This window comes from Mycena indigotica (genome assembly GCF_014461135.1).
Source record: "Mycena indigotica strain 171206Taipei chromosome Unknown Mind.scaff0011, whole genome shotgun sequence".
NCBI classification, from domain to species: Eukaryota; Fungi; Basidiomycota; class Agaricomycetes; order Agaricales; family Mycenaceae; genus Mycena; species Mycena indigotica.
In genome coordinates, this window is record NW_023503010.1 from 789994 (window position 1) to 803354 (window position 13361).

Below are 13361 nucleotides of genomic sequence, written 5' to 3' on the forward strand. Positions count from 1 at the left end.
TCTCGCGTGGAAGACATGGGTTGGAGCTTGCCGCGGCATGGGCGAAGCACTACGGCGGTCTGGCAGCGGAGAATGAGCAGTTCTTGATCCAGCTTCGGGTCCAACAGCTACTCGAGCTTGTCCAAGAAGCGTGCGTATATTCTCAGCTAAATGGAATCTTGCTTATACTATGAGGGGCTGGCTCTCGAACATGAGTCCGCACCCTATGGCTTAGCAAAGGCTCTCCGTGCTGGCGCGGAGTTGGCAACAAAGTACATCAATAAGGCTCTCGTTGGCGATTATGCACTCTTGGCTGCCGGTATGCACAACTTGTACTTATATTCCTGCTTCGACTTCTCACGACTATTATGAGCCATAGTGGTAAGATTTAGGCTAAAACCAGTAGGTATGGCTAGGGAACCCTTTGCCTAGAGGATTAGCCCTACCTAGGCAGCCCTTTACTGGCCTCTGTTAGAGCCAAATGTGACGCTTTGTGACATGTGTGACATTTATTTTAAAAAAATATTATTATTCCTTATCTGGTATCCTAGCACCTGTGGCAATGCACCTATCTAGATAATGATTTTATTGTGGAACCATTTTTGATTGCCATCAGTACTTTGATGGCTATCTCATGATACATCATTTTGTCCTAATTAGGAAAGTTGTTGATACAGGCCTTCCCAACTATATACCGGGTCATCGGCCTGAAGAAAAGGAGTTTAAAGTATTATATTACATAATTATTAACTTATATATATTATATAATAATTTATTCCATCATTGATATTATTGAATCAATAGCCTAAATCACTAGGTACAGCTAGCCCTAGGTGGAAATAACCGTGTAGGCAAGCACCTGTTTAGCTGTACATAGGGCTTTAGCCTAAAACTTACAGCTACGGGTGCTATTATAGTCCTTCATCCCGCGATTCGTGTCAAGTACTTCGAGAGCGCAAACTGGGACAAGACTTTGCCCGTTCGAGCAAAGCAGCTTCTCCTCGACACTGCCAAGGCGTATTCGACCTCAAATACGGCCTCGGGCTCGGCAAGAACCTTATCCACACCTGCTGCTGCTCCAAGCCAGCCCAGTATTTTCGCTATGGCCATCGCAATGAATGGCTTGTCAACAAAATCTACAACAACTGCTCCGACACCGAATGAAGATGGAAAACAAGAAGTCGACCTTTATCTCGGAAATATTTCGCCTGTCGCCAATGATTTTGACAACGCTTTGGATTGGTGGAAGGTATCTCTGGGCCATTACCTCGGAATCTCCAGCTAATCACTTGACAGAATAACCAGGGAACGCTCAGTACACTTGCGCGTGCCGCAAGGGATGTACTTGCCATCCCCGGTATGAGCGTCTCATGCGAGCGCTTATTCTCCAGTGTCAAGCGGACTTTGACGGATGAACGCGCCACGAATGACAGCGGAGACCGCATCCCTTGATATCATCTGTAAGGAATGGCTGAAGTCAGGACTGGGGGAAGGTGTCAATTACATCGAAACTCTTCGTACCAAAAAAATGTAGTCAATATATTGTGATATATTGAAAATATATCGTATCGTATCTTGACAACCACAATATGATACAGTACAGATATAATATAGCCCCAGGTAGCCCGATACGATATTGATACGAGTACGATACGCCAAAAGGCGTATCGTATCCGTATTTGGACAACACTAAACTTATCCTTATCATTATCATAAACTGTACTACCAGTTTGCGGAGAATGACAGGCACAGTGTCGAGTTGTCGCTCAGAGCAACAAGTTGTCGGAAGTGATGAGTTGTCGGGAGGGATTTTGACCGGCCGATCGAGGATGGCGATGCGCGACACTGGTGGGAAATCCTTTTCCGGCATCCACTCGCTCGCTTTCTTGCTCTTTGTGTCCTCAAAATGTTCTCAATCACCGCAAATTCTATGGCCGATGAACGAACAAACTCCATGGTCACCTGGATGAACTCTCCCTTGCGTGGGCGGCAATCTGTCGTCACACTTCGCAACATGATTCAGGTCGGGCAGTATCACCGGGCAGAGCAGCGAGCAGCTAATCCGACTTTCCATCCGACAGTCAAGTTTCGTAAACTTGACTCTGGCCGCATTTCAGCTGTGCAAGCTCTTGATCGTTCAGCTGTGGATGACAAAGCCGAAGAATTAGAGGAGGACGGTGAGGATGGGCCTGATGGAGACGAGTCTGAGTCTGAATCGGGTTCGGAGGAAGATGGAGATGATGAGGAGATCACCCCCGAGGTTGAGATGGATAGTGACGATGAAGAATCCTCGCGTTTGCTCAAGTTTGTTGTGGATCGCGCAATGAACTTGGCCTCGCGTGGCTTGCGCGACCTTTTGGCTCCCGAGCAACTTGCACCCGAGGTTGGTGCTGGTTCCAGCAATGGTATACCGATACCAGATGGCTCTAAGACAAAGGTGTCATCGATTGACAAGGCGGCAATCTGGAAAGGACATTTGTAAATCTAATTAACATCAATAACTATATTATCTTTTGTAACTAACAGCTTTTCTAACATGTTTATTAACGAATCATTACAAATCACGTGCTTGTTATTAACATACATGTTAAGAATTTATTAATAACAGGAGTTGTAACTTACAATATTAAAAATTGCCTTGGAATTATTAACGTTACCCTACGGGAGTGACGAGTTGTCGGCGAATGAGGTTGCAAGACTTTGGTGTACTTTGGGGCAAAAAGAGCCCACATTCCTTGCGAATATCAAAGGAGCGCCAAGTTTCTCCTCGGAGGCCGGTCCTTCTTCTCGGGGTATTTTTTCCCCATTTTGAGTGCCATAGGAGGAAAGACAGCAGTGTGTATAACGGGGTCCCCGTCGCAGAGATTGGCCCCAACTTGAAGTGGACATGGACAAGCTGCGTCCACGGCACGGCTGGGGGCACGTCTTCGAAGGTGAGCCTCCGCAACGCTGGTGCATTGTCAACTTGAAATAGAGTGCATGTCGCCCAGAACTCTTCCCTGCTGTCTTTTCGGAGGAATGGCAAAAAGAGTAGGAGTAGGACTCGGGGAGTCCTATGGAGTAGGACTGGGCCCATCACAAGTAGGACTGAGTCCTGTAGACATAGGACTCAGTCCTGTAATCATAGGATTGGCGTTGACAGCTCTGGGGATCGTGAAGCCACACAGTGAGTAATGATTGACAGAAATGACATATGAATGATGGGAGCCTGTCAAGAGCCTGTAATTTCCGACCCCATTTGATGCCAGCTGTCTTGCACTATTTACAGCGTGAATCTGCACAACTAAAATATATAGCTCCAGTGACATATTTGATCCAATATTGATCCTACAAGTCTCCTTGATCCCACAATCCTCTGACACTTTCACTGACAGATTCACTTATAAACAGCTGCAATATGACAAGGGAAGTGTCGCAACTCTGCCCCCACTCATGGAGGAAGGTATGCTGATAATTCCAATGATTGTTCTAAGCATTGCTTATATTATTTGTCTAGAATTCTTTGCAGAAGCGATGTAAGGGCAACCCCGGCGATAATGGCATGCCACCGGTAGCACACGGTGGAGAGGATGCGCCACGGCATGCGCATCAGCCGGTCGAGGGGTTTCGTGTCTGCCCATGGTATAGGGTACGTGCGCTGCGGGACAGAGCGAACGCAGTACTTGAAGATTTCAAGCAGTAGCTCCGTTGGCAGTGCACGTATTGGCATCTCCCATAACCATGTCGAAATGGACCCCGTCAAGGTTGCAGGCGTCTCCGCTTGGCCGACTCCGGAAAACAAGAAGGACATTCAGCAGTTCCTTGGGTTCGCTAATTTCTACCGCAGGTTCATTCGGGACTTCTCGACCCTTGCGCGCCCTCTTCTCGTGCTCACCAAGAATGACCAGCAGTGGACTTGGGGCGACGAGGAGGCCTCCGCGTTCCAAGCGATCAAGGACGCGGTCACCTCGGAACCGGTTCTGGCGATTTCGGACGACGCACGGCCTTTCCGACTCGAGGCGGACAGCTCTGATTATGCGACGGGGGCGGTTTGGAAACTGGGCGTACGGTAGGCCCAGAAACACTAGAACGCTCAGTGGTCGGTCCGAGGTACAACAAGACCCTTGTCCGGGGGTGATTCCGTCTGACTACGCGTACAGGGTGGTAGCGTAAGAGAGAAAAGAAAAGTGTGATGTCACATGTAGACCTCCAGGTTTACACCCTCCCCCACTTAAAAAAAATCCTACCCTCCTCCAGCCAACTGCGAGCACTTCACATACCATCAGTGATGGGTTGTGCGGCAGACGTGGCGACCGTGCCCTTCGAATCGCGTCTCCGTAGACGGCTTCGCATGTCGAGGTTGCGGGAGTCCACGGGACCTTGAGAATCTTGAGGAAAAGTTGAGATGGAAGTTTGAGGCTCTTTGCCACCCAGAGTGCTCAAGTCCGTGATACCCTCCTGAGAGAGGCCTGCCTCCCATGCATCAAGATGCTCTAGATCTTCGACCTCTGCCTCATCAACCCATTCGTCATCTTCCGGGCCATACCCGTACCAGTGGATCTTGAACTGTCTGCGCCCGCGGAAGGAACGTTCATCGACTATCCTATCGAGCAGGTATTCCTCCTCCCCTTCGGGCGACACGATCGGCGGTGGCATATCGAGGTTGCAACCAGGATAAAGTATTGGGTCGTTCTCAACGAATAACTTGACCTCCGAGGTATGCACCACCGGGTCTAGCGTCCTATGGCCTTTCAGGTCCAATCTTACCGTTGAAAACTCCGGGTGAACTTCAATCACGCTAAAAGGACCGTCACTCCGTACTATGAACTTGGCCACCCGGCCCTTTCCCCGAGTTCAAGAAATGCTTGCGACGTTTCTTGGTGTTCAAGACGACTCGATCACCGACCTTGAACGCAACGTCCGGCAAGCGCGTCTTGTTGGCCTGGTCTGCCTGCAAGGCCTTGGCCGCTAACAGGTTATCTTTAGCCTCCGCGACATCTGCTTCAATTGTGCTGATGATGTCCTGTGCCCGAACTTCCTCCCTTGAGACCGGAGGGTTCAACAAGGGAGGCAGCAGTCGCGGCGCACGGCCTGTCTTCAACTGGAATCCTGAGAAGCCTGTTGAGGCATTTACTGTGTTCATCATATTGAAACAGATCCGGGGCAACGCGCGGACCCAGCCACGTTGGTTGTGCGATACATGGTACCGATGAAGAAGGGCGATGGTGTCCAAGCGAGGACAGCGATGGGGCCGAGGTCGTATCGAGATATGCGCTAGAGGTGGAGTAGAGGGTGTGGCGAGATAAGATAAGGTGTACTCAGCTTGTGAATCAAATGGAGAGCTCGGGCTCGACTTTGCGCTTTCGCTCGCGCTGCTCAAACTCAGAGGTGAGAGTGGAAGGTAAGATGAGATCCTTCTCCTATCTGAGTACAGTGAAACGGTATCTACTGATCGGAAGGGGTAGCGAGATGACATATGAAATATGAGTACATACAGAGGCCGAGGTCCTCCACCTGGTTCCCAACCACACACAACAGCCGGGTTGAGGACAAGTCGAATACGATGGCGACGCTGCCGCCGTCAGCGCTAACAACAGGTTGACCAGACCTGTGTTATTGCACACCCAAGTCCCGCCGAGCTGTTGCACGCCGCTGTGAGTTCGGTTTTGGATATTGTGGAATATGAAGATATGGAAAATGGAGAGGGAGATGAGAAGGGGATGGCTGTTAACGCCCGTAAGAGCTTGACACGTGATAAGTACGTGATCGCGTTGGCGACGTGGAAGCCATATGGCACTTCCACACCGAATGCACCGTATTACAGTTTTGTTCGTCCGCTCACTTGCACCATCCGTTTGCGGGTGGTAAGCTGTGGACATTTTAATTTTCACACCAGTCAACTTATGCAAAGCCTTCCAAAACTTTGACACGAAAAGTTTGTCTCTATCCGAGATGAGTTCCAGCGGGAGTCCGTTCTCGCAGTACCAATTATCAAACAAAAGCAATGCAAAATCCTCCGCGGAGATATCTGTCCTAGTTGGGACCAATTGAATGTCCGCGCCCAGTCTATCTGTCAACGTTGCCAGGCAATTGAAGCCATCATCCTCCGGGAGGGGACCTACAAAATCGATTGCAACCGAGTCCATTCTGCTATCTGGTACTGGCAGCGGGTGCAGTGGGTCAGCCTTTCGCTTAGTCGACGACTTGTTGCGTTGACAGTCCGCGCACCCGGGTATATATCCGGACTCAAGCTCCTTCCTCATGTTGGGCCAGTAATAACTATTGCGTAGGGCCGCATACGATTTATCGAACCCAAAATGTCCCAGCGCATCATGCGCCATGTGGAACAGAGATTCCCGTAGGTTGCCATGACGTGGAATTATTAATCTCTCGCCAATGAACCAAAGGCCATTTTCAACCCGCAAACCAGGCAGGGAGCCCAACAATCCAGGAAGTTTCGCCGTCCATTTGTCGAGTGGGTATCCTTCACGGATCGTGTCGAGCAAGGAAGCATCAGCGCGAACATCCAGCACGGCGTTAACGCCAGCCCGAGGGCATGGTTCACGTGTCAGCGTCAGCGCGATCGTCGCCCCAATCTGCGGCGGCACTACCGAGGCCACCGGTAACGTCGTGACTTGGACACACTCCACGTCGTGAGGGTCCTTGTCCACGAAGTCCGTCCGCGAAAGCGCGTCAGCACCCTCGTTATCCTTCCCCGGAATGTATATGATTTTAAGGTCGAATTGAGAGAGGAATTCCATCCATCTCGCCTGTTGGCGGGATAAATCGCGTTGTGTAGAGAAATTTTCGAGAGTCCTATGGTCCGTAAAGACAGAGATTTCAGAGCCTATTAAGTCGTTTCTCCATTTGCGAAACGCCCGAATGATAGCTAGCAGTTCCTTTTCGTGCACAGGGTAGTTCAACTCTGCGCCCTTAAAAGTCATAGAATCAAAAGCAACCGGGCGAGCACATTCCCAGGTCCGGCCGTAAGATAAGATTGCACCTGAGCGAGTATCACTAGCGTCGGTCGTTATAAAAATTTTATTCTCGCCCATGTTCTGGTGGTCAATAGACACCAGGCAATCCGCACCAGTGACCAGCGACTTAATCGCATCGAACGCGACCTGATGGTGTTCCTTCCAGCCCGGCCACTCCTTTTCCGCTGCCTTTGTCGTCAGCGGGGACAACGCCTCAGTGTGTTTTGCCAGACCCGGCAGGAATTGGGCCACAAATCTCACCAATCCCAGGAATGCACGGACGTGGGTGGTGCTCTTCGGTTCTGGCCAATTGAATATCCGCTCCACCTTGCCCTTATCAGGCTCAATTCCGCGCTGTGAGATGTGATGTCCCAGGAAGTCTATCTCGTACGCAAAGAGCTGAGTTTTCTTCTCGTTGCAGTACAGTCGTGCTTTCTCCAGTGCCGCAAATATGGTACGGATGTGATTTTTGTGTTCCTCCTCTGTTTGCGACCATATAATGACATCGTCGATGTACACATGGCAGAAGCGGCCAATGAAATCCCTCAATGCCGCTGTCACTCTCCGTTGTTGCACAGAAGGTGCATTGCGCAACCCTTGCGGCATCACTAGCCATTCGTAAAGGCCCAGCGGGGTGTTGACCGCGGTATATTTGATAGAGTCAGGGTGCATCCTGGTTTGAAAGAAGGAGTCGGTGAAATCTATCTTGGACCAGATTTTCCCCTTTGCACAATCTGCAAGGATATCATCGACCCTTGGGAGCGGGAACACATCATGGACTGTGTTCGCATTGACTGCCCTGTAATCATTAACCCAACGCGGAAGAGACTCCTTGTCCGCCTTCGGTATAAGCATAGCGGGCAAAGCGAATGGAGAGTTGGAGGGGCGTATGCGCCCTGCGTCCAAATGCTTCTTGATCAGGATGCTCCAGGCCTCATGGTATTTTCGTGGGCTGTTATAAGACCTACGCGTCAGCGTTGTTGATGCTTCTTTGAGTTTGATTTCACAGTTCACGTCCGTCGGCAGTTCATCGACGTGTGGGATCGGGTCGAAGATAGGTCGGAAATCAGCTTTAATCGAGTTGCCTTTCTTCTGAAGTCGCTCCCACTCTGCAAGAACTCGAATGCGCTCGTGCACCGCAGAAACGACGTTCACAGGTTTCCCGTATTCCATCAGGCCCAGCGCATCCAAGCGATCGCGCCGAGCTTCACAGACGCCTCGTAGCTGGTTTGCTAAGAGCCGTCTGTTGTCGTGTACCTCGCGCATAACCTCGCGAAGTTTCTTCTTTGGTTTCCTAACAGGTTGCAGAGGCGGGGGGTTCAGCAAGTCGTAGCCACACGACTTGTCAACCACTGTGCGAAGTTCGTGATCAATGACAATTTTATTTCGGTACAGAAAAGGCGTTCCCAACAGTATGGGGACGCACAAGTCGGGGACAATCATAGCTCGTACAGTACGTGAGACGTAACAGTGGTCCGTGGATACTAGGTGTAATTTCACATATTCGGTAATCATCGGTGGAGAACGGGAATCGGTAGGAATTGCGAGATCGAAAGAAAAAGGTTTTGCGAGGCGTCTACGTCGGAGGCCAACCAGTTCAGCTAAGTCGTCCTTTATGAGGACCAAGTGGGAGCTGTTATCAATAAGGGATTGCACAGGAATGGGAAGATTCGTTCAAGGGCCTTCAATCAAGCAGTTCCAGAGGTAGTGGGCTGACGCGGGGGACGGGCTCCGTAGGGGGTCGGCGAGCTCTGTAATAGACGGGCGGTCAGGCTCGCTCGTTGTGCTATCGGATCCACGTACGCGAGCCAGAACTTCCGTGTCACTATCCTCGTCCGTCAGCTCATCGTCCTCCTCATAAAAGTCGTTGATAAGCGCAGCGACCGGCGCCCGAGCGGCCCTGGAAAGCCGTTTTGCGAGCGGCCGGTGGTCCCGCATTAGTCTTCTCGGCGAGCTTAGCGCGTTGCTCTGCGGTCAAGTTCGCCTTCGCGGTCTGAATCATGCTCTTCGTCACCTTCTCCACGTCCGCCGGCGGGAAGTCACACAATCCATCGCGCGCGTAGTGGAAAACGAATGGTTTACGGCACTTGCGGCACCCAAAATTCTCGTCGAGCAATTTACGTTCGTCTTCTCCCAGGAATCTCGCGCGGGAGCCTGCTGCGCGTGGCGGGACGTTCTCGTTGGTCCGTGCGGCGTTTGTTCTGCCCGTCATCGTCGTTGGAGTCGCGAGTGCGCTTGTTGTTCATCGCCCGAGTAAGCCCGCGTTGCTGATCCGCAAGAGCGGCCGCGATTTCTGCCTTACGCGCCGCCTCGTCCTTGCGACGCTTGAAATCAATCGCCTCGACGGCCTTGGACCATTCGCGCGTGGTTGCGAGAGCCGTCAGGTCTTCCGTCACATCGTCCAGGGCTTCGCTGAGTTTGTCGAGACAATGGGAAGCGGCATGAGCGCAAATGGCGGCCTCGTCAAGGTAAGACTTTGTGCCGTGTAGGAGCTCGTTGTTGCTGACTAGGCGCGTGTAGTACTTCAAGAAACCCTCGTCAGGCTTCTGGACGCACTGGCGAACTGCATCGAGCGCATCAAAGAACTCGCGCAAGAGCTCCGGGTCGTACGATCCGATAGACAAGGTGGGGCAGCGTTTCGCGGGGTCTTTGTTCGTGACTGTGGCACGGGCGAGAGACATGGCGTGTGTAGGTCACGTGTATGGCGCGTTGTCGTTGGGTGGTGGGGAAGGAAAAGGTACCGCGGGTGAGCGGCAAGTTGTCACTTGTGACAGGGCTAAGGTTCGGCCCTCGGTGTCCCGATTAGGAAGTCCGGTTCCGGCGAGGTTTTTGGCGCGGTCTGCGCATTCCAGTCCCGTTGCCATTCTAGACGCGGTGGTCATTGCAGTATGTGAGCGAGGTTGCTCGAGTGGGTTATTGGCTCGGTGGCCGTTGAACAGTCCGATAGGCTAAGTTGCCTGAGTGGCTCGGTGGCTGTCGCTTGTCAGATCTCGACGGCGTGAGAGATCCAGAAGTATTTTGAGCTCGCCGGCGTGAGAAGCTTGGCGAGTTCTCGTAAGAGTTCGCAGAGCCTCGGTGGGGTGCGATTGAAGTGGGAATGCGGTTTGTGGGGGGGGGGCAGTAGTGGGTCAAGGATGGATGTTGTAAAAAAAGTGGAAACTGGGCGTACGGTGGGCCCAGAAACACTAGAACGCTCAGTGGTCGGTCCGAGGTACAACAAGACCCTTGTCCGGGGGTGATTCTGTCTGACTACGCGTACAGGGTGGTAGCGTAAGAGAGAAAAGAAAAGTGTGATGTCACATGTAGACCTCCAGGTTTACACGGTTTTTTCACAATCCGCCCCGGACGGGAAGTGGCACCCTGTAGCATTCTATTCCAAAAGCTTCAATAATGTCCAGCACAACTATGAAATCCATGACAAGGAGATGCTCGCGATCATCCGCGCACTCTAGGAGTATAGACACTTCCTCGAGGGCGCCACGCACCCTGTCGAGATTTGGACTGATCATAAGAATTTGGAGTACTTCAGGAAGACGCAGCACCTCAACCGGAGACAGGCCCGGTGGTCCCTGTACCTCTCCCGGTTCGATTTCACGCCGCACCACAAGCCTGGCCGCGACATGGGTCGACCTGACGCCCTCTCTCGGAGACCCGACCACGGAGTCGATTCCGACAACTCTGACGTCGTCCTTCTGCGGCCCGAACTCTTCCACGTTCGCGCACTAAAGCGCCGCCACGAGTGGCGCAGGTCAGGTACCTGCATTGACCTGCAGGTATTTCTCAGCCCAAAAAGTCATACCTCCATCTCCCAACCCTATAGGAGCTCAAGTACCTTCACCCGCAGGTAAGGTACCTGTATACCTGCCGGTATACCTGCACACAGGTATTCCAGGAGGTACTTGCGGGTACTCGCAGGTGATGCACATAATAACATGTTATAACAGCTGGGTACATTGGGTAACCTAGTTTGACGGGTACATTGGGTAACCTAGTTCGACTCATCCTCCGAAAGCTCCTCCACCTTTCTTGACGCACGAGATGCAAGTTTCTTACTTATGAGACTTTCGGGAACCAATCCGGAATTATACCATGATGCCACGCATGAATTTACACGGATGCTCTCCGCACTTAGCCCGTGCCGTCGCTTCGTTACCATCCCACCACCAAACGAGAATGCGCACTCCACATCGACCGACGTTGCCGGGGCACCAAGGAAGTCCTGCGCCATACGGATCAGCGCTGCATTGTTTGGATCGTCGAGAGCCGCAGCATAAGGCGATTGTGTCGCCCACCACACGTAGGGGTCCTGGCAGCTTGATTTAGGCGTTGGCGTCCCGGAAATGAAGTGTTCGAAGGGGTCGCAGGTGATCGGCTCGTCGTGAAGGGAGGCAAAAAGCTTCTTTTTCGAGCCCACGGTACTTGTTGAGGGAGATGACCCAGTGTCGTGTATCTTGTAGTATGTTGTCCACTGGTCTCGGACTAGGTCGACCGCCATCTTCTTCCAGGCTTCTGGCCACTCGGCTTTGTCGAAATACTGTGTACGGAAGGCCGGATTTAAAACTGTGATGATGTCAGCGAGAACAACCCGAGGAGAGTGAATCACATACTCATCGCTGCACGGTACATTATTGACTCATCCGTCTTCGAATAATATGTATCAAGAACTGCTAACCCCTTTAACGCAGCAAGGCGAACAACGGAGGAATGAGCACGCATTGCCGGAGCAACGTCCGTTCCAGTTGCAGACTTTGCGTCAATCGGGTGTACGAAGACCGGGACTTTCTCTTGCTTGACTGAAACTTCGAGAACGCCATTGAGGACATCGATGATTGGGATGACAGTATGAAGCCGCGGAAACGAGTTGCCGGACATCTCTAGTGTTGCTTGTTTGAAGGGTTACAATTATGAGAAGAGGACTGGGTAAATGAGTGGCCACTCACGTCAAGAATCGAGTATAGCTGATGCATCAGCTGCCAGTTGTTGTCGGAGAGTGCCAGAGGCTTGATGCTCCGACGACCGGTCGCAGCAGCGCACAAACGATTGAGGGCCGGCGCCAGTTCAAGACCTGATTCAATGACATCGGTATAGGTATTCCACCGAGTCGCGACACCCCTCTTCATGAGTTTCCGGGGCATTTTGAGCAATAGAACATATTCGGCAAGCTTGGCGCGCAAAGCGCCCGAGTTGAAGATGCGGTGCCCAAGCCTGAGCAGCTAGAAAGCATAAGACGAAGCTGAAGATCATGAAGTACCGCACATACCCGGCGATAAACGCTTCTTGCTTCTGCCAGCTCTACCTCGGTGGGACTAATCGTCAAGTCGCGAGCTTCGGCAGCAGCTTCGAGGTCCAACGCCTCAATCTGAGCAGCGTCACTTGCTTCGACGGCTGCATCAACTTCCTCCTCAGCAGTCCAGAACTCGGTATCCACATCAGCGTCTTCGTCCTCGTTATCCTCGTCCGTAAGCTTTTTCTCCGACTTCAATGGCTGGAATGGCGACAATATTGCCTGTGAACTAATTAGTACTCGGCGCATGTGTAGAGGACACAAAAATACCTTGACGACAAGATTCAGGACATGGGCAAAGCACCGCACACGTGTTGTGGTATCGAGACGTGCCCCAATGGGTGAGAGCTCAACGAGGTGTCGCATCATTGTGTCGTTGTTGGACGCGTTGTCCCCCACGACGCTCAGCACCTGTAATGCTATTGAGAACAATGTGGATGACCGACAGACTACCTGGCGCACCTTCTTCTCGATCCCAAAATCTTCGAAGCATTTGAAGATGGCTTCGGCAAGGTTTTCGCCGGTGTGACGTACATTGAGCCTTCGGACTGGTGAGTTGTCAACTGTAAAGAGTGAAGTCGGTGCTTACGGGATCATATCAAGCATGAGCGACTGCTGCTTGTTCTCGTGCACAAACTGGACCAGCAAACCCAGCATGGACAGCACATTCGGCGATGTCCACCCATCCAGCATCGCATGGAACACTCCCGGCACCTTCTGCATCGATATGAGGAGATGCGGACAGAAGAACACTTGGAGTACTCACCGAGAGAAAAGGCTTGACTTGTGGACGCGTAAGGTCAAAGATGAGGGTGATATCGCGGGCCAGGGTGTCCGGAGAATGGACTTCGACATTCGGCTGCAAGCTCTGGAAGACCCGCGTAAGAGGCTTGTCCCCTATTATCGCGAACGGGCGGTTGCACACTGCGGCCCATATTGCAGCCCACATCCGAAAATCGCCCTTGTTGTAATCACCGCCCTTCGTATATTTGACAATGGTGTTGGCGCCTGTCTGTGGGTCGCAAGACTTCATGTGATCATTGAGATTGCTGGTGGATGTGTCGTAGCGAGCACGAGTGACGAATCGGGAGGGGCTCCTGTAACGAAAGTCAGCCAAATAGCGGTCGTGGTGACGGTAATGA